The sequence below is a fragment of the Heterodontus francisci genome, chromosome 7 (assembly GCF_036365525.1).
Source record: "Heterodontus francisci isolate sHetFra1 chromosome 7, sHetFra1.hap1, whole genome shotgun sequence".
Lineage (NCBI taxonomy): Eukaryota > Metazoa > Chordata > Chondrichthyes > Heterodontiformes > Heterodontidae > Heterodontus > Heterodontus francisci.
In genome coordinates, this window is record NC_090377.1 from 70,658,084 (window position 1) to 70,681,232 (window position 23,149).

The 23,149-nt window shown below is 42.6% G+C and overlaps 1 protein-coding gene and 1 long non-coding RNA gene across 6 annotated transcripts in view; one reads left to right on the forward strand and one right to left on the reverse strand.

Annotated features, from left to right (window-relative positions):
* Positions 1–16,617, reverse strand: part of myo3b (myosin IIIB) — a 756,411-nt gene extending 739,794 nt beyond the window's left edge. For 3 of the 5 annotated variants that reach the window (XM_068035375.1, XM_068035381.1, XM_068035380.1), the window contains exon 1: positions 16,328–16,555. The gene's annotated coding sequence lies outside the window, so the exon portion shown is untranslated. The other 2 variants (XM_068035378.1, XM_068035376.1) reach the window with 2 other exon arrangements.
* Positions 16,618–22,787: 6,170 nt separating this feature from the next.
* The window catches only part of LOC137372044 (uncharacterized), a 146,522-nt gene continuing 146,160 nt past the window's right edge, over positions 22,788–23,149 (forward strand). The window contains exons 1-2 of the long non-coding RNA XR_010975343.1: positions 22,788–22,816; positions 23,018–23,144. This is a non-coding gene — a long non-coding RNA (uncharacterized lncRNA). The remainder of the gene's footprint in view (positions 22,817–23,017; positions 23,145–23,149) is intronic.

Genomic DNA, 23,149 nt, shown 5'->3' on the forward strand with positions numbered 1-23,149 from the left:
TTATTTTAGTTGGTATGGTGAGATGGGAGTCTGTCCAAGGCAGGGTGAAAGGATATTACCATCTCAAGGTGAAAGGGATGGAGCTTCCTCCTCCTCTGCGTACTCCACACCGATACACAAGCTCTAATGGCCTGCTGCAGCTCTGCAGTAACAGCTCCTGATGGAGGAGAGCTTTCCTAACCAAATTCTTATGTCTTCTGCAGGACCAGTTGTGGAAGGGGAGCCTCAGCATGCCAGTGTGATGTCGGGTGTTTACTTCAGAGCAAGATGCTGCATCCAAGGCAGCACTGTCACATTAGAGAAGTGCTCCCTCCACCAGGGCAAAAACAAACACTCACCTCGGTTGAACATAAGAACTTGGAGCAGGAGTAGGCAATTCAGCCCCTCGAGCCTGCTCCGCCATTCAATACGATCATGGCTGATCTCATCTTGGCCTCAACTCCACTTTCCTGCCTGTTCTCCATAACCCTTGAACCCATTTCTAATTAAAAATCTATCTATCCCCTCCTTAAATTTACCCAATATCCCGGCATCCACTGCACTCTGGGGTAGTGAATTCCACAGACTCACGACCCTTTGAGAGAAGTAATTTCTCCTCATCTCTGTTTTAAATCTGCTACCCCTTATCTTAAAACTATGACCTCTCATTCTAGATTGCTCCACAAGAGGAAATATCCTCTCCATGTCTACTTTGTCAATCCCCTTTATCATCTTATATACCTCAATTAGATCTCCTCTCATTCTTCTAAACTCCAGAGAGTACAGGCCTAAACTGCTCAATCTCTCTTCATAAGACAAACCCCTCATCTCTGGAATCCATCTAGTGAACCTCCTTTGAACTGCCTCCAATGCAACTACATCCTTTCTCAAGCATCTTGAAAAATACATGAATAGGATGGGAATAGAGGGATACGGTCCCCGGAAGTGCAGATGGTTTTAGTTTAGACAGGCATCAAGATCGGCGCAGGCTTGGAGGGCCAAATGGCCTGTTCCTGTGCTGTACTGTTCTTTGTTCTTTGGGGACCAAAACTGTATGCAATACTCCAGGTGCGGTCTCACTAATGCCTTGTACAGTTGCAGCAACACTTCCCTAATTTTATACTCTATTCCTTTAGCAACAAATGCCAAAATTCCATTTGCCTTCCTTATCACTTGCTGTACCTGCAAACTAGTTTTCTGTGATTTATGCATGAGGACACCCAGATCCCTCTGCACCGAAGCACTCTGAAGTTTCTCTCCATTTAGATAATAATTTGCCTTTCTATTCTTCCAATCAAAATGGATAACCTCACACTTATCCATGTTAAAATCCATCTGCCAAATTTTGGCCCATTTATCTCATCTATCCATATCCATTTGGGCCTCACATAAGTTCAGAATGGGTGGAACAGGGTGGCCAACAATTCAATTGTGAGCAGGAGGGTTTAGGGAGCCAGAGGCAGCTGTGACCAGTCCCCCTCAGAGGGACAGACACAGCCATGCTCAGCTGGGCAGAGATGCAGAGCCTCAGCAGTCACATAAGGCAGGTCTGCTGGAGCAGCGGTGGGAGATGTGTGCCTAAATGTCAGAGTTCCCCGAGGAAGAGCAGAGTCATGGGCAGAGAATTGAGGAGCCCATTCATGAGATGTGCTCCGCTATGTCTCAGGCATATGAGCGCATGAGATCATCCATTGAAAGAGTGCCCAACTTCATGAAGAGACATATGCAGAATCATGCCAAGCAGATGCAGGAACAGCACACTGACATGTACGGAATGTATGCCACATTCTGTAGCATTGACCAGGCAGCGGCACTGATGGCGCAAAGATGCCTGGAGGGCCTGCCAGTTGAGCCTCAGCTGGTGGTTCCTTCTGACATGCACGTGCACCATGAAAGGGCAGGAGCAGTCAGCAATGATGTTGAGGTGGCCACCCCCTTACGGGGTACTGTCATCATCAGCAGCCCCCTTGGGCTCCTCTGACTGAGGCAGCTTCTATACAGCAAGGCCCGTGACCAAGGCTGCCCCTGCATCGACGCACAAGGAGCAGCCTGTGGCGGTGCTCTACACAGGACAGCTGCCATGGGCATTTCAGCTGCAGGCAGACACATGCAAGCAGCCTAACTCCACTTCAGCCTCAGCCACAGGGGGAGTATCCCGTAGGTGCGTCCATGTGTGTAAGGTGCAGCATTGGTAGTTTCCCTTTGTGCTGCATTTGGGTGACTTTTGTTATGTTTCAGTGATAATGATTCAATATAATAAAATGGTTGATGATTGGAATCACAGAAGTCTGGGTTCAATGTTTTGATGATATTAAGGCACCACAGTGAAGAAGTGGGTGCGCGTCGCAAAGGTGGGTGGTCGCAGACATTGTGTGGATGATGGAGACGTCTTCCAGGCATCATAGGGAAAAAGGGCAGATCTCGGTAGCGTATGCATCTTGAATGTGCTCATTTCTTGTGAGAAAGGCGAGTTCCCCAAGTCAAATCTCTTCCAGGATGAACTGCCCTCAGGAGAAACGTGCCTGTATTAGTGCAGCCCAAGCTTCCCTGTCATCCTAGTCAATGATTTGACGCTTCAGCTGACCTGTGGAAGGCCTAGCAATGTAGGATCATTCTGCTCCACTACTTCTTCTTCCTCCTCCTCCAAAGACATGAGTCACTCCTCCGCATTTCCCACTTCAAGGTCCACACCTCTCTGCAGGGCCTGAAAAGCGCAGCATACCTCCTTAATGCGAGAAACCCTAGAGGTGGTGTACTGGAGGGCGTCCCCTCACCTCTCACCCTGCCACCACCCCCCCCACCCCATCCCCACCCACTGGTAAAGGCACCAGAACCGCATCTTCAGGAGTCCAATCACCTGCCCTAAGGTGGCCCATGTGCTGAGATAGCAGCAGTTGTAGTGCCTCTGTGGTACAGTTGTGCATAGATGTCAGCAGATGTATTTTCAATTGATAGCCCTTGTTCCGCACCAGCTATCCATGTAGTCTGTAGTGGCATGACGAGTTGCTGCACCTGTGATTACCTCTGGGTGAAGGCATCATGGCAGCTACCAGGAAACAGTGCACACACCTGCAGTTAACACGTGTGGTGGTCACACACCAGTTAGATGTTGAAGGAGCAGAATCCCTTCCTATTTATGAATGCTTCTGGCTGCTCAGCCAGGGCCTTGATGAACATATGGGTGCAGTTGATAACTCCCTGCACCTAAGGGAATCCAACGATGGAGGCAGATCGCACAGTCATCTGTGCCTGTGTGGCCCCATCAGTCTGGAACTCAATGTACTCCGACGCCCTTTTACAGAAGCATCAGGCAAGTAATGGATGCCTATGATGGGCGGCCACTTGTGATTGCCATCGAGTCAGCTGCCGCCCTTTGAAATGACCCAGAAGCAAAGAAGTTCAGCGCCAAGGTCTATTTCATGCCTACTGGCAGGGCATGCCCAGAGCTGCTGAACAATCATTTATAAACAAATTAATGAATTTTTTACCTATGCTTCTACTTTCTGCAGTACGTTTTGATGAGAAGACAGAAAGGTTTAAAATAAGATCAGCAAATTATTGATAAAAACAGTGAAGATTAATTACAGCCTCCTTCATTATGAAGACAAAACACCAGATATAGAACTTGGAATGATTAATCTCTAATTTGAAGAAAATAGTAAATAAAATATAATTCTTTGTTCTAAAATACCAACAAGATTTTTTAAAAAGATCCTCTGGCTTACGTTCAACTCCATTTGAGGCTATGTCTGGTGTGGATCAAACGATCAACACAAATAATGTTTTTTATTCTTTCCTGGACTGTGGACGTCACTGGCAAAGCCAGCATTTGTTGCCCATCCTTAATTGCCCTTGACAGTTGAGTGGCCCTGCTGACCAATTCTAACTAGTCACTTAATTAGCTAACTGCAGCTGCCACTAGCAGTCAGTGGTAAACAAGCTGCCTAAGATTGTGAAAGAAACAAGAAGTTAAGGTTAAAGTTAAGTTAAATGCTAAATGGAAAACTTGACCAGATTTTGAAAAGAGATCAACGCTTAAAATTTCCTCACCAAATTCCCCGAGTTACGTACTCTATCAAGCAGTACTTCATCGAGCTGGACTTCTGTCAGCTGTTTTGACAACGGTGGTGGCGGTGTGGGGGCTCATAATATCTGAGGAGAGGGAACCATTTACAATATCAGCTAGATGGAGGCCAGGATAGGAAGTTGGTTGGTCAGCAGTCTAAAGGGCCAAGGGTGCGGGAGATAGAGCATGGCTACCTGACCCGAACCCAACGGGACCCAATGACATGTGTCGAGTTCTGGTCGGGTCGGTCGCTCTTCAGGGTCTGGCATTCGGGCTCGGGTCGGGTCGGGTTGGACACAGTGACAGCCAGGACGTCAAGGCGGGAAACACTCCACACTAGTCTGCAGTGAGCGATTCCATCCAAGGTAGAGCACAACCTCTTCAATAAAGGTGATTATATTCCAGTGGTCGGGTCAGGTTGGGTCGGGTCGGGCGTGGGAAAAAATGAAATGACTCAGGCCAGGTCGGGCTCGGGTCGGATGTGGTTCTGTCAGGCTCAGATCGTGTTTCATTTGTAGACCCGACCAGGCCTTTAGCAGGAGATAGGTGTCATGGACAAGAGGAGCTTGGAGCGGCCATGAGGGGTCGCAAAAGAAAAATTATTGAAGTTCAGGAATAGAGCAGGGAAGGAGCAAGCAGCATATGCAGCTGAGTGGAATGGTCCGATCTTACTGACAAAGAAATCCACAAGCTCCATTTAAGGAAATGGTTGTTAGTGGAGAAGAGAAACTGGTTATCTTTACGCTCCAGGATAAACCTAGCATTGTGGGTGGTTTTGGCAGAGGCAAGTGAGACACAATATTGTTTGACGTGGTCCAGCCAGATCTAGCAATGATACGCTCAAGTCTGAATTGCTCAAATACACAGATTTCTACATTATTTTTGTTCAAAAATTATGTTCTTCAAGTTGAAGAATGTTATTAATAGGGAATGAACTTTTTATAATCATAATCATCATGCACACACTCAAAGGGAAAGAAGCAAGGTCTCTAGGAACAAAGCAAAACTTAATGTTCTGGAAATATGATAGACATGGCAGCTCTGAAATTTGATGGATTTCCAGCAAGGTGTTAGGCAACTTTAAAGACAGCAGAAGATGTTCAGACTTTTCCCAGTGATAATTTTAGACAGAAGTTTTCACAGTTATAAAAACAGAATTCCTATTCTATACTCATACCTTTGCAATAGACTTAACAGGAATGATTTTGTTCCCAAGTTTACTTAAGACACCTGAACAATCCAGTTGTGCAGAGCACCTGGTTTTCCCAATCTAGTAATACTGAAGGTAGCTCCATAAAATTCAACCCTAACAATGTTTTCTGCTTGCGAATTATTAGGAGGCTACCAGCAGCTATAACACATGCTGTGCCATCCATGGTGCTGTGCCCCTCAAATCAAACCCGCAGGACGCATCAAGGTTTGGCAAAAAAAAAAAATTGCACATCCAATTTAGCTTTTTAATTAAAAGCTTTGTTCAATTTAACTTTCATCCAAACATCTGTACCTCTGACTTAACCAACAGCAGCTTGTCAACAGTACACCACAGTTTATGGCATAATATCAAGTCTGGTTACCATGATCTACAAGGACAAAATTACATGAAAATCTACCACGAATATAAAGTAACATATACAGTATGTGTCTTTGTGAATTACATTCAATCTTAATGACAGCATCTAATGTGTTCACTTGTTCCAATTGTTCACCCATATTTCTCTGAACCATCACTAAGGTAACAGGTGTCCCAGGAGGATTGATGTTAATCTCACTAATAAATTATTCACACCCCATTGTAATAAGCATTATGAACCCTTTTAAACTATTCAAATATCTAATTAATCTGATAATGACAAAGCCGATGACTACGCCTTCTACACATTAATTAATATTTATTTTGTGGAATTCAGATCATGAATTTAATCTGTGAAAAGTACTAAGTAAAAGTTGAACATTTCCTAAATACTCAGAAGAAATATTTAGTAATCCATCATTTGAATACAAATTCAAAGCACACTACTTCCGAATGTATTAAATGAGTTTCAACAAACTTGAATCCTGTTTAGATCAGGACTAATTTTTAAATCATCTTTGTTACAATGCAATGATTTTATTTGTGGAGTTAAATTTACCATTTTGTCAAATGAAAAAGACTTGCATATATATGCACCTTTCCCAACCACCGGACATCTCAAACTGCTTTACAACCAATGAAATATTTTTGAAGTATACCCACTGTTGTAATGTAGGAAACACAGCACCCAATTTGCAGACAGCAAGATCCCACAAACAGCATTGTGATAATGACTATATAATCACTTTTTTTTTGTGATGTTGATTGAGGGATAAATATTGGCCAGAACACTGGGGCTAATTCCCCTGCTCCTCTTCTAAGTATTGCCATGCAAATTTTTCGTCCACCTGAGGGGGCAGGTGGGGATTCAGTTTAATGTCTCATCTGAAAGGCAGTGTTATATATTTAATTCTTTATGCTGCCATAAAGAGTTTAGAGGTTCTTAGACTGTAGTGTTTAATCATTAATCTTTATTTTTTAAAATTCATTCCTGGGAAGTGGGCGTCACTGGCTATGCCAGCATTTATTGCCCATCCCTAATTGCCCTTGAGAAGGTGGTGGTGAGCTGCCTTCTTGAACCGCTGGAGTCCATGTGAGGTAGGTACACCCACAGTGCTGTTAGGAAGGGAGTTCCAGGATTTTGACCCAGTGAAGGAACGGCGATATAGTTCCAAGTCAGGATTGTGTGTGACTTGGATGGGAACTTGCAGGTGGTGATGTTCCCATGCATCTGCTGCTCTTGTCCTTCGAGGTGGTAGAGGTCGCGGGTTTGGAAGGTGCTGTCTAAGGAACCTTGGTGTGTTGCTGCAGTGCATCTTGTAGATGGTACACACTGCTGCCACTGTGCGTCGGTGGTGGAGGGAGTGAATGTTTGTGGATGGTGTGCCAATCAAGCAGGCTGCTTTGTCCTGAATGGTGTCGAGCTTCTTGAGTGTTGTTGGAGATGCACTCATCCAGGCAAGTGGACAGTATTCCATCACACTCCTGACTTGTGCCTTGTAAATGGTGGACAGGCTTTGGGGAGTCAGGAGGTGAGTTACTCGCCACAGGATTCCTAGCCTCTGACCTGCTCTTGTAGCCACAGTATTTATATGGCTACTCCAGTTCAGTTTCTGGTCAATGGTAGCCCCGAGGATGTTGATAGGATATTTATTGTACAATAATTATATACACTGCGCACTAGCCTGTGTGTCTCCTTCAAAAGCCATGCTGTAAATGTTCAAATCTCTCCCATATGATCTCTTACCTCATCCTGGTGGGCGGTAATCTTTACATATTCTCAAGATTAACCCTTTGATACCCTTATACTACATCTCCCCCCAAGTTTTTTCCCAATATGTATTTACTTTCACTTTTTTTATTTACATGCTACCCCATCTCCCACCACCCCCCCCCCCCGCCCCTCCCCAAGACACTAACTTCATAGATTCTTCCTATCAGGAGGCTTCACAACTCTCCCTGATCTTGTTATCGTCAGATGTGGAAGATTGATAGTCTTCCTCTGATCCCTTGTTTCTTGACATGGACAGCCTTCATTGAGGTTTGTAGCATTTGGTGCTTTTTGAATATTGGGTTCATCATCTGAGTCGTCTAAATGTATGATTTTTCTTTACATCAAAGATGTCAATCAAAGATTCCTTCTATTTCTCTGTAGAGCAGCTTCTTGAGTTCGTAGTTGATCACTGTTGATTCTCGCCTTTCTGGAGAAATACCCCTTCTCTATTTTGGTTGCGTACCCATACCTTTTGCCCTTCTGACAACTTTGGTAGGTTTCTTGTATGGTACCTTCTGTTCTAACTATGGGTCTGTTTATTTCGATGCAACTTTTCTTTGTCTTGTACTTTCTGATAATCCTTGCTTTGCAATCCTGGAAGTAATTTCTTGGGTTGAATTGGAAGTTGCATTCGAAGTTTTCTTCCCATTAAGAGTTCGGATGGCACTAATCTGCACAGTAATGGAGCAGTTCTGTCAGTAGTGCTAATTAGAAATCTTGATTTTTCATTAATATAACTTTAATGATTCTGACTGCTCACTCAGCTTCTCCATTTGATTGTGGATACATCGGAGAGCTTGTTAGGTGAACAAATCCGCATTCTTCCGCAAAGTGCGTGAAGTAATCACTTGCAAATTATGATCCATTATCAGATACTATCTGATCAGGTATATCATGTGTTGTGAAAAATTCTTGTCATACTCTGATGAGTGCTTCAGTTGTTATTGTGTACATCCACATAACTTCGATCCATCTCAAGAAGTAACCAACTATAATTAGGATCATCTCTCAAAGAAGAATAAATCCATCGGCAACCATTCCCACGGTTCTTGACAAATACATGAATAGGATGGGAATAGAGGGATACGGACCCCGGAAGTGCAGAAGGTTTTAGTTTATGCAGGCATCAAGATTGGCGCAGGCTTGGAGGGTCGAATGGCCTGTTCCTGTGCTGTACTGTTCTTTGTTCAGTTGGGAATTGGGTCGAAAGTCGTGGTTCTCTTTGATCTTGTGTATACCTGACAATTTTGTTGGAATTGCATCTTCCCAAGTTCTCTATCCATGTAGCTCTCCTGTAGGAACTTGCTGCATTTCTCTTTCTCACGCTTGTAGTCTTTGAGTGGCATGGTGGGCTGAGCTGTGTTGTGCTGTTTTCTCTACATTGTGCGGGCTCTCTGGCGGAATCCGGACTCTCTGCAGTGCTCGGGTCAGATTGGGGGTGCGCTCCCTCTGTCCTGGCTCCTGGATTCTTCTGGTTTATCTTCTTCAATTTTCTTTAAAATATGAAGATCAATACAAGCTCTTCTACTTAAAAGTGAGAACTCCTGATTGCTTAGGACATAACGGTGTTCCTAATATCTGCTTTCTCTTAAATTGAACCATTGCTTGTAATTTCCCCTTACTTAAAGTACAACACCTCCAGGGCCATGTAACTGAGTTTCTGTTGGTTGCAGAATGTGTGTGGAAAGCCACAGCTCTTTATTTAACAGGACCACCACACTTGCTCCTGTGCCAAGTTTGAAATTTGTGATGTGTCCATTGCCATGTACGTCTGCTGAAGAAAAGCAGATCATTGATCTCGCCCAGAAAATATTTCAATTGGTCTGCTGCAGGAGGTTGCTTAACTTCATTTACCTCTCTATTCTTAACTACTTTTTCTTTAGAGGTTGAGGTAGTCGAGATTTTATTTCAGTACATCTCATTGGAATGCCCTATTTTTGTGCAATAAAAGCATTCTGTTCTATTGGCGGGACATTGCTGACGCCTGTACAAAGTTTTTGCACCACAGCACTGGCAGGGTTTAAAGGCGTCTTTTGCTCTCCACCCCCCTCCCTCCCTCCCCATGCACCTGTTTTCCTGGTGCCTCTTGTTCAGCTCTGTACCAACATCTTTTCTCACATTGTATGACTGATCTGTTACTGCTGCGCCAATTGAAGTAGGAATCACATGCTTTTAAGACTTCGTCAAACATGGCTGATTTTTCATCAACATGTTGTCTTGCTATTATATCAGCTACAGCACCAATTAAATATAATAATGTATGCACTTGCTCTGTTTCGGACCTGCTATCCAACTTTGATGCAATTCTATACCTGAGGAACCTTTTTCTCCATAGTACCCAGTTTTTAGTCTGATTGGAGCCCTCATGACTTTTGAAACTCTCTGGCACTCCCAAATTTTGATCCATTTTTTATAGACTTTTTATAGTGTTCCCTTTAAGAATTTTTTTTTCAGGCTAGCTTGCTTTAATAGAGTGTAGCAGGTGCTTGACAGTGTTCCCTGTTTGTTTTTACGTTTCTCTAGGGGTTTTCTCTTTGCTTAAGCAGTTAACTGAAATGTTTACACAGCTGCCTATTGGAATTCACAGAGCTGTTCAACAAACAGGTCAAGGGTTTTCCCCTTTGCTTTTTTTAGCTAAGAGTTTATTTATATTCTTCACACTTGACTGGTTTAATGATTTTTTTGCAGTTTGACTGCTTTAATGGAGACTCTGCTGTGTTCGGGGTGGGGGGGAGGGGAGCTTACTGTGCTTTTTCTCTCTCTTCTTTTTCGGACTTTTTTTTTCAGTTTGCGGGTTTTACAGGGTTTTCTCCTTTTTTCTCTCTCGCTCTCATGCAGCATTCAGAAAATAATTTTTTTAAGCTCTTCAAAGGCATTTTTTTTTAAACCAGGATTTCTCAATCATTGGCACTATGACTCACTCAATTGCTTGCTCTTCAGCCATGCTTCCGTTCTATGGAGCTTTTGTCTGCCGTCTCAGGTCTGTAGTTTATTTTTTCTCTTCAGCTACATGTTTTAAAGTTTCTTCTCTTCTGGCTGAAGAATGATTTTTGCCTCAAATATTCTTCTTCTGGGTATAGGACTTCAATCCCAGCGCTGTTCACCATATTATGTATTTGGTTCTTTATGCTGCCACTATATAGAGTCTAGCCAGAGACTGTAGTGTTTAATCATTAATCTTCATTGTATAACTATATACACTCCACACTAGCCTGTGTGTCTCCTTCAAAAGCCTCGCTGTAACGGTTCTTGAGTCTCTCCCAAATGATCTCTTACCTCATCCTGGTGGGCGGTAATGTTTACATTCTCTCAAGATTAACTCTTCGATATTCTTATACTACAGATGGCATCTCTGATAGTGCAGCACTTCCTCAGTACTTTACTAGGTGTCAGCCTCGATATTTGTGCTCAATTTCTGGAGTAGGACTTGGACTCATAGCTTTCTGACTCAGAGTTATGAGATTATTATGAGTTATCAGATGCTAGGAGTTGTCAGCTGTGGCTCAGTTGGTAGCACTCTCACCTGAGTCACAAGGATGTGTGTTCAAGTCCTGCTCCGAGGCTTGTGCATAAAAATCAAGGCTGACACTCCATTGTCATACTGAGGTGCTATCTTTCAGATGAGATGTTAAACTGAGGCTTCATCTACCTGCTCAGGTGGATGCAAATGATCCCATGGCACTATTTCAAAGAAGAGCAGGGGTGTCATCCCTGGTGTCCTGATCAACATCAACAGAAAAAGATTATCTGTTCATCATCACACTGCTGTTTGTGGGAGTTTGCTATGAGCAAATTGGCTGCTGAGTTTCCTACATTACAACAGTGACTACACTTCAAAAGTATTTCATTGGCTGTAAAAAAAACTTTGAGACATCCAGCGGTTGTGAAAAGCACTATATAAATGCAAGTCTTTCTTACCACCAACTGAGCCACAGCTGACACTGTTCCCATTCAGGTAACTTAGCAAAATGAACAAAATGGTTAATTTCAAGAGATGCTGTGGAATTAAATGTTATGTAGCCTGCAATTCTGAGCTCCACCCCACAAAGAGTAATGTGACTAAACAGAGATCAAAGTTCCGATTTCACAAAAACTATTTAAAGAAGCATTGACTAATAAAACCATAAAAGACTTTTAGTTCACAAAGTTCACTACTTTTACAGTCATCGCAATATAATTTAGAACTACCCTTTATCATTTTATAACTCTAGCTTGCTTGCATAATTTTTCACTAAAATACAAATGTTCATGGCAACGGCATATTATGTAACATCTTTAGAGGTCGCTGACTATCATTTATTAAATATTTTTTAAAACGTAAATGTTCAGGCACTTCCCAACAACTTTTTTTCCATTCCTACTCATACTAAATTTACCTCTCTATCAGCCCACTTTAGAACAATCCCTGAAGAAACAGTGCAATGACAGCATGGGAAGTTAATAAAGGCATTTAGAAAAAGAAAGGCTTGCATTTATAAAGTGTCTTTCACGACCTCAGGACATTCCAAAGCACTTTACAGCTAATGAAATGCTTCTGAAGTGCAGCCACTGTTGCAATGTAAGAAACGCAACACTAATTTGCTCCCGCGGCCCCACAAATGGCAATCAAATAGGTAACCAGATAATCTCTTTCAGGTGTTTATTGAGGGATATGTATTGGTCAGGTCATCAGGAGAACTCCTCTAACCAATCCCAAGGGATCTTTTGTACCTACCTGAGAGGACAGACAGGGTCTTGGTTGAACATGTCAATCAGAACACAGCACCACCAATATGCAGATATGCTAGCCTAGAATATGTTTTCACATCTCTGGAGTGGGACTTGAACACAAAACCTTCTGAATCAGAGGCATAAATGCTACCACTGAGCCAAGATTGACACAGTGAAAAGAGGTAAGTAACTGGCTACTTTAGTTTCCCTTCATAATCCAAGCGCATATCAAGATGATATCCAGAAAAGACTGAAGGCATTGGATACTGCAAAGGCTATAGGCCCTGACAACATTCCAGCAATAATACTGAAGACCTGTGCTCCAGAAACTGCTGCACCCCTAGCCAAGCTGTTTCAGTACAGCTACAACAGTGGCACTGCAGCAACGCACCAAGGCTCCTTAGACAGCACCTTCCAAACCTGCAACCTCTACCATCTCGGAGGACAAGGGCAGCAGACACATGGGAACACCACCATCTGCAAGTTCCCCTCCAAGCCACACTCCATCCTGACTTGGAAATATATCACCATTCCTTCACTGTCGCTGGGTCAAAATCCTGGAACTCCCTTCCTAACAGCACTGTGGGTGTACCTACCCCACATGGACTGCAGCAGTTCAAGAAGGCAGCTCACCACCACCTTCTCAAGGACAATTAGGAATGGGCAATAAATGCTGACCTGGTCAGTGATGCCCACATCCCATGAATGAATAAAAACAAAGGGAGGCAGTAAATCCAAAGGTCAAAGATTTGTTAGTCGTTGACCTATCTTGAGGATATATGACCGTGGTTGGAGCAGTGATCAGAGATCAGGGCAGTTCAGCTTCCAGCTAATAGGGATTGTGAGGCAAACCCAGGAGTGCTTTGCAAGGCTGTCTGTTGGTCAAAAATGCAGGCTAGCTAGTTGAAGTCAGAGGCTACTAGGACAGCAGTTCTCAACTTTTTTCACTTCTGAGCACCTCCCTTCTTGTGTTATGAAAATTCTCTCTGTAACACAATAGAGTATTTTTTCTATATAAAAATTAGTTAAACAAGTAAACATATATATTTATGATAAGCTTTTGTGTCCTGCCAACAAGGTGAAGGTGGTCTTAAAAAGCCTTCCTTAATCTGCACCGTTGGACACACTGGTGCTATAGAATTAAGAATTAGAATTAAGATATGCTCCTCTTTAAAGACGTCCCCGACCTGAACCGACCCCAGCTGTAAGCGCTTCTCTGATTGGGCGCGTGATGCAAAGTCAAAGCACTGAATAGACCGAGCAACCTGATTGGCCACATCTAACCCAGAAGTGGAAGTTAGGAAAAGATTATGGGTCAGGAGGATGGTCAATTTGGACAACTGAGTTTCTATTGGCTATTTTTGGCAGATTAGATTAGATTAGAGATACAGCACTGAAACAGGCCCTTCGGCCCACCGAGTCTGTGCCGACCATCAACCACCCATTTATACTAATCCTACACTAATCCCATATTCCTACCAAACATCCCCACCTGTCCCTATATTTCCCTACCACCTACCTATACTAGTGACAATTTATAATGGCCAATTTACCTATCAACCTGCAAGTCTTTTGGCTTGTGGGAGGAAACCGGAGCACCCGGAGAAAACCCACGCAGACACAGGGAGAACTTGCAAACTCCACACAGGCAGTACCCGGAATCGAACCCAGGTCCCTGGAGCTGTGAGGCTGCGGTGCTAACCACTGCGCCACTGTGCCGCCCCAGCTGCTTTGAAACCTTCTGGCAGCGTTTGGGGACTTCGGATTCCCAGTTGAGGATCCTTGTACTAGGGGATGAGTGTTAAAGGCCATGATCCTGTGAGTGCAGGAGGCACAGGTCGCCCAGAATTGAACATGGGCACCTGTGGTAACTTGGCCCATGGTAACCTGGAGCTTTGTTTATCTGCACAGTTAGCATCAATCTCAAATCCTGCAGGGTTTGGGGTATACAAACACTATAAACTATATAGTGCTTTTGTCCTTTATCACATGTGGGGAGGAAGGCATACTCGACTAACTTATCTGCTCCTTTCATGGTCTAGTTTCCATTCTCAGTTGGATATCAACTGTTCTGGTGCAAGCCAGGCACACACTGGTGAGGGTAACAGCTGTATAATCAGGTGGTGAGTAGCAGCAGGAACATTGTAGAACAAATGTCCATGTAGGATAGCAATGCAGCATGCAGTACTTGTAAATTGCAGTGATAACAGAAAGCACACAAATGCATGGAGACTGGAGCAGCTATCCCAGCAGTGGAGGTGACAGCCAATAGACTATGAAGCCTTATACAGGGTGAGGAAAGATTTATGAGAATGGGTCCAGGGATAAGTGACTTCAGTTACGTGGATAGATTGGAGAAGCTTGACTTATTCTCCTTAGAGCAGAGATGGTTCAGAGGAGATTTGATAGAGGTGTTTAAAATTATGAGGAGTCTAGCCAGAGTAGATGAGAGAGAAACTGTTCCCATTGGTGGAGGGGTTGAGATCCAAAGGGCACAGAGTTAAAATGATTTGGCAAAAGAACCAAAGACAAACTGAGGAAAAACTTTTTTTTCTGCATGGCGAGTGGTTATGATCTGGAATGCACTGCCTGACAGTGTGGTGGAGGCAGATTCAATCGTGACTTTCAAAAGGGAATTAGATAGCTACTTGGAAGGGAAAAAAAATTGCAGGGCTATGAGGAAAAAGGGCAGGGTAGTGGGACTAGCTGGATTGCTCTTGCAGAGAGCCGGTACGGACTTGACAGACTGCAGGGCCTCCTTCTGTGCTGTAACCCTTCTATTATTATTCTGTGATTATAACAGATGGACCAGCATCCTCAGACAAGAGCAAGTATTGCATTATAGAATTACATAGAAAGCACAGCACAGAAGCATGTCGTTCAACTCAACAGGTCTATGGTGGTGTTATGCTCCACACAAGCTTTGTTCCACCCTATTAGAATAACCTTCCATAGAATCACAGAATGTTTACAACACAGAAATGGGCCATTCAGCCTATCATATCTGTGCCGGCTCTCTCGAAGAGCAACTTTCCTAGTTCCACTCCCCCGCCCTGCAAATTTCTTCTGCTTTACAGGGGTTCACACTGACTCACTGACTTGCTGACTGAGGTTCCAACCCTCAAACACCCGACTGATTACAGAACAGACTACTCCCTTGGCCCTCTGGCCTCTGAGCTCTCTTCCTGTTGGCTCCTAGGAAATCACTTGCCAACATTATGCTGCCAGATGGACTGCAGGGACTCAGAGGAGGAAAATAAAATCATAGACCGGTTACAGTTCAGAAGGAGGCCTTCGACCAGTCATGTCCACGCCGGCACTCCGCAAAAGCAACCCATCCAGTCCCCCTCCCCCTGCAAATTCCCTCTCCTCAGATAACTATCCAGTTCTCTTTTGAAGGAATCCATTAAATCTGCCTCTACCACACCCCCAGGCAGCACATTCCGGATCCCAACTACCCACTGCGTTAAAAAAAAGTTATTCCTTATCCCGCTGTTGCTTCGCCAATCACTTCAAATCGGTGTCCTCCTCATTATTAGCAGGGTTCTTAAGTACCAGCCCGAACTCTCTGCGGCAAGTTTAATTTGTTTTAACAGCACAACTGCGGCAATTTCTTAAAACTCAATGGAAATTAATGGCAAGCTGCCTTTTCACGAGGATAAGGGAGGAATAACACAAATCGTCCAGCAATTTGTGAGAATCTGCAACTCACGTCGCACCTCTTCCTCTCCACGCATTGCTGTTATATATAAATATATATTAATATATAAATAACAGCTTGCACATTAAACTCTACATTATTATCCTCACAATTCTGGGCCAATGTGCTAAACACAGAGCAGTAAACCGGCGTCGGGAGTTACAATTCCTCACATAGTGACTGCCCAATCTCAGCCTAGCTGATTGGGGAAGGTTTTTAAAGGACGTATGTATGGTTGAGGCTGAATTAAATTCCAGGATCACTTCGAATTGGAATGTTCACAAAGGCATTGGTCTTAAAATATTGTTATGGCTCTGTAATGAAAAGGCACAAAAGCAAATAACAAAATGTAATAGAAGATGTAGAAGGTAATGGCTGCTGCTTAGAACCATTTGAAGATCTCAGTGGATCTCAGCTGATTCACTGTCGTTTCTAAATAGAACGTCACATCTGGCCTAGGAGGGTAAGCACCTGACAGTAACAAAACACCCACCAAAAAATCCAGACTAATTCTAAAATTCAACCTACCCTCTTCTGGTAGGTTCCTGCTGGCCACAGTTTCCCAGTGTTTAAAATTTAAACAAACAAGTTGACTGAGAAGAAGGATCTTGCTGAAGTTGGAACATTGTTCACACAGTTTCTCTCGAGCAACCCTCAGACTGCGCGCGGATTCATGCGCGCCTCAAATGCTCTCAGTTTTGGACCATCCTGAACTGTCGACAACTTTCATTTGACAAGAATAGCAACCGAACGCTCAGCCCTTACCTTTCCTGTCTTTTCCACTTGATCGCCTACAACAGGTGCCTTCCAGGTTAACAGTTTCACCTTGGATTTAATAATTAACCAGAACTTGATGAGCCGATGAATTCTACAAAGAATTCACCAAAAGTACTGCAAACCAGGGGAAATAACGCAGTTGGAGATTAAAAGACTTACCAGAAGAAATGTTTAAATTACCAGGGAAAGGAAACAACTCGACGATACAGTGGCAACTTTACTTTCTTTCGGGCTTAATCAGGACTTTTTCAGTCATAATATTTGGGTTTACCCATCAAAATAAAACATTGAAATCGGCTGCAGATGTGTAATATCCTGATTGCCCAGAGTACTGAACATCTAAGTGCTGTAAAAATGACATTCGAATGTAATAGCTACTGCCTTAAACTACGTGGTAAACTAAGTCCAATTCAAGGTATTCACATTATGAAGGTACTTATGTCGTTTAGGTGTCATCTTTCAGTCAATAGTAGCAGTTGCCTCTGAGTCAAAAGATCAAATATTGAAACCCCATTCCAGAGTTTTAAGCACATAATCTAGGCTGACACTTCAGTGCAGTACTAAGGGAATGCTGCACTGCTGGAGATGCCACTTTTCAGAAGAAATGTTAAACCGGAGCCTGTCTATCCTCTCAGAACGGATGTAAAAAGTTCCATGGCACTCTCTGAAAAAGAGCCAGTGAACTGTTTTGGCCAATATTTATCCCTCGATCAACATCACTAAAAATAAGTTAGCGGGCTATGCATCTCATTGTTGTTTTGCTGTGTGCAATTTGGCTGCTACATTAGAAACCTAGGAACAGGAGTAGGCCATTTAGCCCTTCAAGCTTGTCCTGCTATTCAGTGAGATAATGGCTAATCTGCAGCCCAACTCCTTTGCCCTATATTCCTTAATAACTTTGGTTAACAAAAATCAATCAATCTCAAATTTAAAGTTAACAATCGTCCCAGCGCCAATTGCTGTTTGTGGAAGAGAGTTCCAAACTTCTACCACCCTTTGTTTATATGAGTGTTTCCTAATTTCACTCCTGAAAGGTCTGGCTCTAATTTTTAGACTATGCCCCTGGTCCTAGACTACCCAACCAGCAGAAATGGAGAGAAACGATCTACCCAATCCTTAATAACCCCTAATATCTTACATATGAACATAATAATTAGAAGCAGGAGTAGGCCACTCAGCCCCTCAAGCCTGCTCCACCATTCAACAAGATCATGGCGGATCTGATTATAACCTCAACTCCACATTCCCACCTACCCCCAATAACCATTCACCCCCTTGCTTATCAAGAATCTAGCTACCTCTGCCTTTAAAATATTCAAAGACTGCGTCCACTGCCTTTTGAGGAAGAGAGTTCCAAAGACTCTCAACCCGAGAGAACAAAATTTCTCCTCATCTCTGTCTTAAATAGGCAACCCCTTATTTTTAAACAGTGACCCCGAGTTCTAGATTCTCCCACGAAAGGAAACATCATTTCCACATCCACCCTGTCAAGACCCCTCAGGATCTCATATGTTTCAATCAAGTCGTCTTTTACTCTTCTAAATTCCAGCAGATGCAAGCCTAGCCTGTCCAATCTTTCCTCATAAGACAACTCACCCATTCCAGTTATTATTCTAGTAAACCTTCTCTAAACTGCTTCCAATGCAATCATGAAAACTTTGATCAAATCACTCCTGAACCTTCTAAATTCCTAGGAATACAGCCCTAGTTTGGGTAATCTCTCCTTATAATTTTACCAATGAGTTCAGGGATCATTCTGGTAAACCTATGCTGTACTCCCTCCAAGTCCAATGTATCCTTACTAAGGTGTGGTGACCAGAACTGCTCAAGTCCTCCAGGTGTGGTCTAACCAAGGCTTTGTATAACTGAAGCATAACTTCTATCCCTTTGTATCTAATCCTCTAGATATAAAGGCCACCATTCCATTAGCCTTTTTAATTATTTCCTGTACCTGTTCATGATATTTTAATGATCTATGTACCTGGACTCTTTGGGATTCTACTGCTTCTAGCTTTTCGTCATTTAGAATGTACCCTGTTCTATCCTTTTTAGGTCCAAAGTCACATTTTCCTACATTGAAATCCATTTGCCACAGTTTTTCCCATTTACTTAAAATTAAAAAGAGATATTGACATTATATTTCCATCTACACTGCTTAGAATGCTGACGATCTTTGTGCCATCAGCAAAGTTGGATATGTGGTTTTCTATCCCATTGTTTAACTTATTAATTAGTATGGTGAAAAGTTGAGGTCCTAACACAGATCCTTATGGGACACTACTAGTCGCATCCTGCCCATTATCTGCCCAGTAGCTGCCCATTATCCCTACTGTCTGTCTCCTGGTTGGCATCCTTCCATCTGCGAAAGATGATGGACACGCAAACAATCCATTTAGGTGGGGTGTCTTCTCTTGGTGCATCTTTGCTGATGGCTGTGTAGGTCAATCCTTCAGAGGCAGTTTCTGCCACAAGTGCCACACATGAAGCTGCCAAGTGATGCTGTGAGTTGTTTTAGACGTTGGCGCCTGTTGCCAAGCTGCTGTAGCATCTGGTCGTCGTGGTAGTGCACACCAGTCCACAGGTTGTGTCGCCATTTCCCTCTTGTCAGCTCATGACTCCCAGGTGTAATAGTCAACATTCAGGGCCTTCATGTCATGCTTACAAGCATCCTTGAAGCAGAGCTTTGGGCACCCCACTGATTGTCTGGCCTCAACTACCTCACCATACAGGAGGTCTTGGGGTATGCGACAGTCTTCCATCCTGCGGATCAATCCACCGAAGCTGCCTTTGTTTGATTAGTGCCAATGCACTTGGGAGCTTTGCCTTTGAGATGACTGCCACATTTGTGATTTCGTCCTGCCAGGATATATCCATAATTCTGCTGTCTCCTACTGCTCAGTCAATTTCTTAACCAGGTTATCATTTTCCTTCGATTCCATGGGCTTCAACTTTAGTTAACTGTCTCTTATGAGACTTTATCAAATGCCTTCTGGAAGTTCATATAAACAACATCCATGGACAATTCGCTGTCCACCATGTGACGGAAACCACACCGGCCAAATGGAAACATATTAATTTCATCATATGGAACACTACTTGAACTTTTTACTGGACATTGAACATAACTTGTTTAAAAGGACCACAGAGCTGAACAGCTAAAACATGGCTGCACATTTGCATTCTGAGAGACAGTTGAATAGAGAGACAATGGAAGTGCTCACTGATTCAATTAATAAGATTGGTCTGGGAAACAGCGATGATCCACAGCTTGTCTGTGTAAGAGCCAGCACTCCACCGCATCCCCCCCACACCCCGCCCCCACCACCGAGTGAAGAATCAACAACCCTCGCAGACGATGCTGTTTCAAACAAACAGCTGGTCACATGACTTGCCTGCTGGCCAGACTGGGAACTGTTTGAATTGTACCTCCAGAAAGGTTTGGGGCAGACTGCAATTTGAAGACAAAAGAGAAGGAAGGTCTCTCCCTGTCTCTCTCTCTCAAGCAAAGTCTCAGGGACGCAGGGCAGCAGATTGAGCCTCAAGACAGAGCACCTCTTCAGCCTTCTGGTACAGAGAAGCATGTTTGAAAGTGTGCATTGGGCCTCAATGAGAATTACAAGACCGCAGTTACAACCAAGGACTTTACAGCAAATCTAAAGACAGTAATTGAATCCCATTAAAATAAAAGCAAAATACTGCAGATGCTGGAAATCTGGTCACTGACCTGAAACGTTAACTCTGCTTCTCTCTCCACATATGATGCCAGACCTGATGAGTATTTCCAGCATTTCTTGTTTTTATTATTGAATTCCATTTACCACTCCAAACCCACCCCCCCTCCTCCTTTATTCTTTCTCATCCTCTGTATCTATTTGTATGAATGCTAATGTGGCTGCATCTCATATGAATGCTAATGTGGCTGCATCATGTATTTTAGTAATTTTAACCAAGTTAGAGTGGTAAGGTTAATAAACTTAAATCAATCTTGTTTAAACCTAAAAAAGCCTGTCTGTTTGGTTCATTTACAATTACAATTAGAGCAATGAGTAAGGACTCACTGAGGGGTTAAGCTAAACACATTGTGTTTTAAAAGTTAAACCCTATTACGGCCAAACCAGGAAAGGGGCAAGAGGGGAGCCTAACACCCCTTCCTCACCCAGTCATAACATCTACTTTAGTCACTTCTTCAATTAATTCAATCTGGTTCATCAGGCATGACCTACCCTTTACAAATCCTTGCTGGCTATCTCTGATCAGCTGAAAAATTTCAAGGTGTTCAGTCACCCCATCCTTAATTATAGATTCCAGTAATTTTCTGACAACAGATGTTAGGTCAATAATACCCTATTTTTTCTCTCTCATCTTTCTTAAATAGCAGAGTGACCAATGTTTCCCAACATTACAACAGGGAATCAAGGGATAGGATGGGAAAGTGGAATTGAGGTAAAAGATCAGCCATGATCTTACTGAATGGCAGAGCATGTTTGAGGAGCTGTCTGACCTACTCCTGCGCCTAGTTCTCATGTTCTTAACACTGACTTCAATAAGTACTTCATTGGCTGTAAAGTTTTTTGGCATATCCTGAGGTTGTGAAAGGCACTATATAAATGCAAGTCCTTTTCTTTCCTTTATCATCCATGTTAGTGGCTAGCAAATTGTATTTTCAAGTACAATGGAGATTTGTTGCATTTGAGGTGGAGCAGACAAAAGTTTAGGACTGTTAGACTTGCAACATGATTATAGCGAAGAAGTGGTACACAGTAGTTTGTACGAATCAAGTAATATAAATTAACAAGTTTTCTGTTCATTGCAAGTCTATCGAATTACGATACTTTATAGGGCTGAACTTTTTGAAAATCAAGGCAATATTAATGTGTATTTTGTTAGTTGTGAAAAAGACAAGCCTCTCTTAAACTTTTAAAAACTTCCTCTTAAATTTGCTTCCATAGATAAATATGTTTACCTACAAACTGGAGCAGTCCAGTGTTGTTTGCATGTCATTAGTGCTACCAATACTTAATTACTATAATGTCGTCTTTACTGCCAACAGATGTGACAACTTCTGAAATCCATCAATTTCATATGCAAAGTTTAACAGTGAAAGGAACTGCTCTTGACAGCTCCTCTCCCCTTTTTGCTGTGTCAGTGTATGTTAAAATTCATAAAGATATACTTTTAGTGATTTTTGTTTGTAGTATTATCAGTGATCATTTCGGTTATTCAAAAGAAAGGACTTTTGTAGTTAACATTTTTTGTTTCTAGTCATTGACTATTTAAATACCAAAGTACTTATTTAAACCAATTTTGCTTCTTGACATCTTGTTTATGAAGTCAATTGTTTTCAAAAGTTTTTTGTCAAAGACTGCTTGTAAATATTTATGCTTATTTACATTGGGAAACAAAGGACGTTGAAGTGTTTAAAGTTATGAAGATTCCAAATGAGCTACTGAAGGGGGAGAATAAAATCAGCCAAAATTCCTGATTGCTCTTCACTGATCCCTGCTGGAAATTGTACCTAGGTGATAGGGAGATGATTAACCGTAGTTCAGATACTCCACCCTCCATGATTAAATCAACTGTAGGTTCACACATGAAAAAAGTCCAGTTGGACAAGATGCCAGAGGATTACCAGCAGCTGTCGATCCATACTTCACTGTGAACCATCACTTCAGGGGAAGGTGATACAAGGAACTTGATAAAAAAAACTCTACAACTATTCATTGAAAAAATTTTAAAAGGCAGAAATTGTTGCAACAAAATCCAATGGCAATACTGTTCTAGTTCAATATTGGTGTGCAGGATGGGAAGGATTCATCAGAAAACCAATCAACTTGGAAGCTGTGGCACCACGTGAAATAACTTTAAAGCCCAATATTTTAAATATTATTGATATGGTACTTCTGGTTGATTTGTGATCATTTACAGCAATCATCAATAGTTTATCTCATAAAACACTAGACCTTATTAAAAGTGACTAAAAAGACAAACTGAAGAAAACCCTTAATACATAATCATCCATCAATTTACAATTGGTTGCATTATAAAATTAACAAGTTCTTACATGAAGAAAGTAATATTGTCCAGTATTACTGGTTTGCAGCAATGATTTTCTAGCGCATTGTCCAAGTTTGCAGTCTTATGTTTGTGTTAAGTATTGCAGGGAGTTCTTTCCAGTTTTCAAATAGCAGTTGTAAATTGTTTTACTCCCTGGATACAATACGGTCTAGTTCACAAGAAAAGGTCAGCTGCATCAAGAAATATTCATATTATTCATATTTTTGGATTTTTTGTTTGAAAAGCTACTCTCAAAGCCATAAAAGGAGTAATTTCAAACCGACCTGCCTGCCAGGAAATCGATGGGTGGCAAGTTAAATGCGCCCAAGTTACTTACCAACCCTGGAACCATGAGGGACTGATAGTTTCTTTTTACTTTCTTTGTAGAGTCTGGAGGAGCAGGACTCCTGCCATGAATTGGCAGCCCCCTACCCCACCACAATCGCAGTACCGCTACAGGATGGGCTGACTGCCGATCCTGCCACTCACCTGCTATCAACGGGTGACGGAACAGGTAGG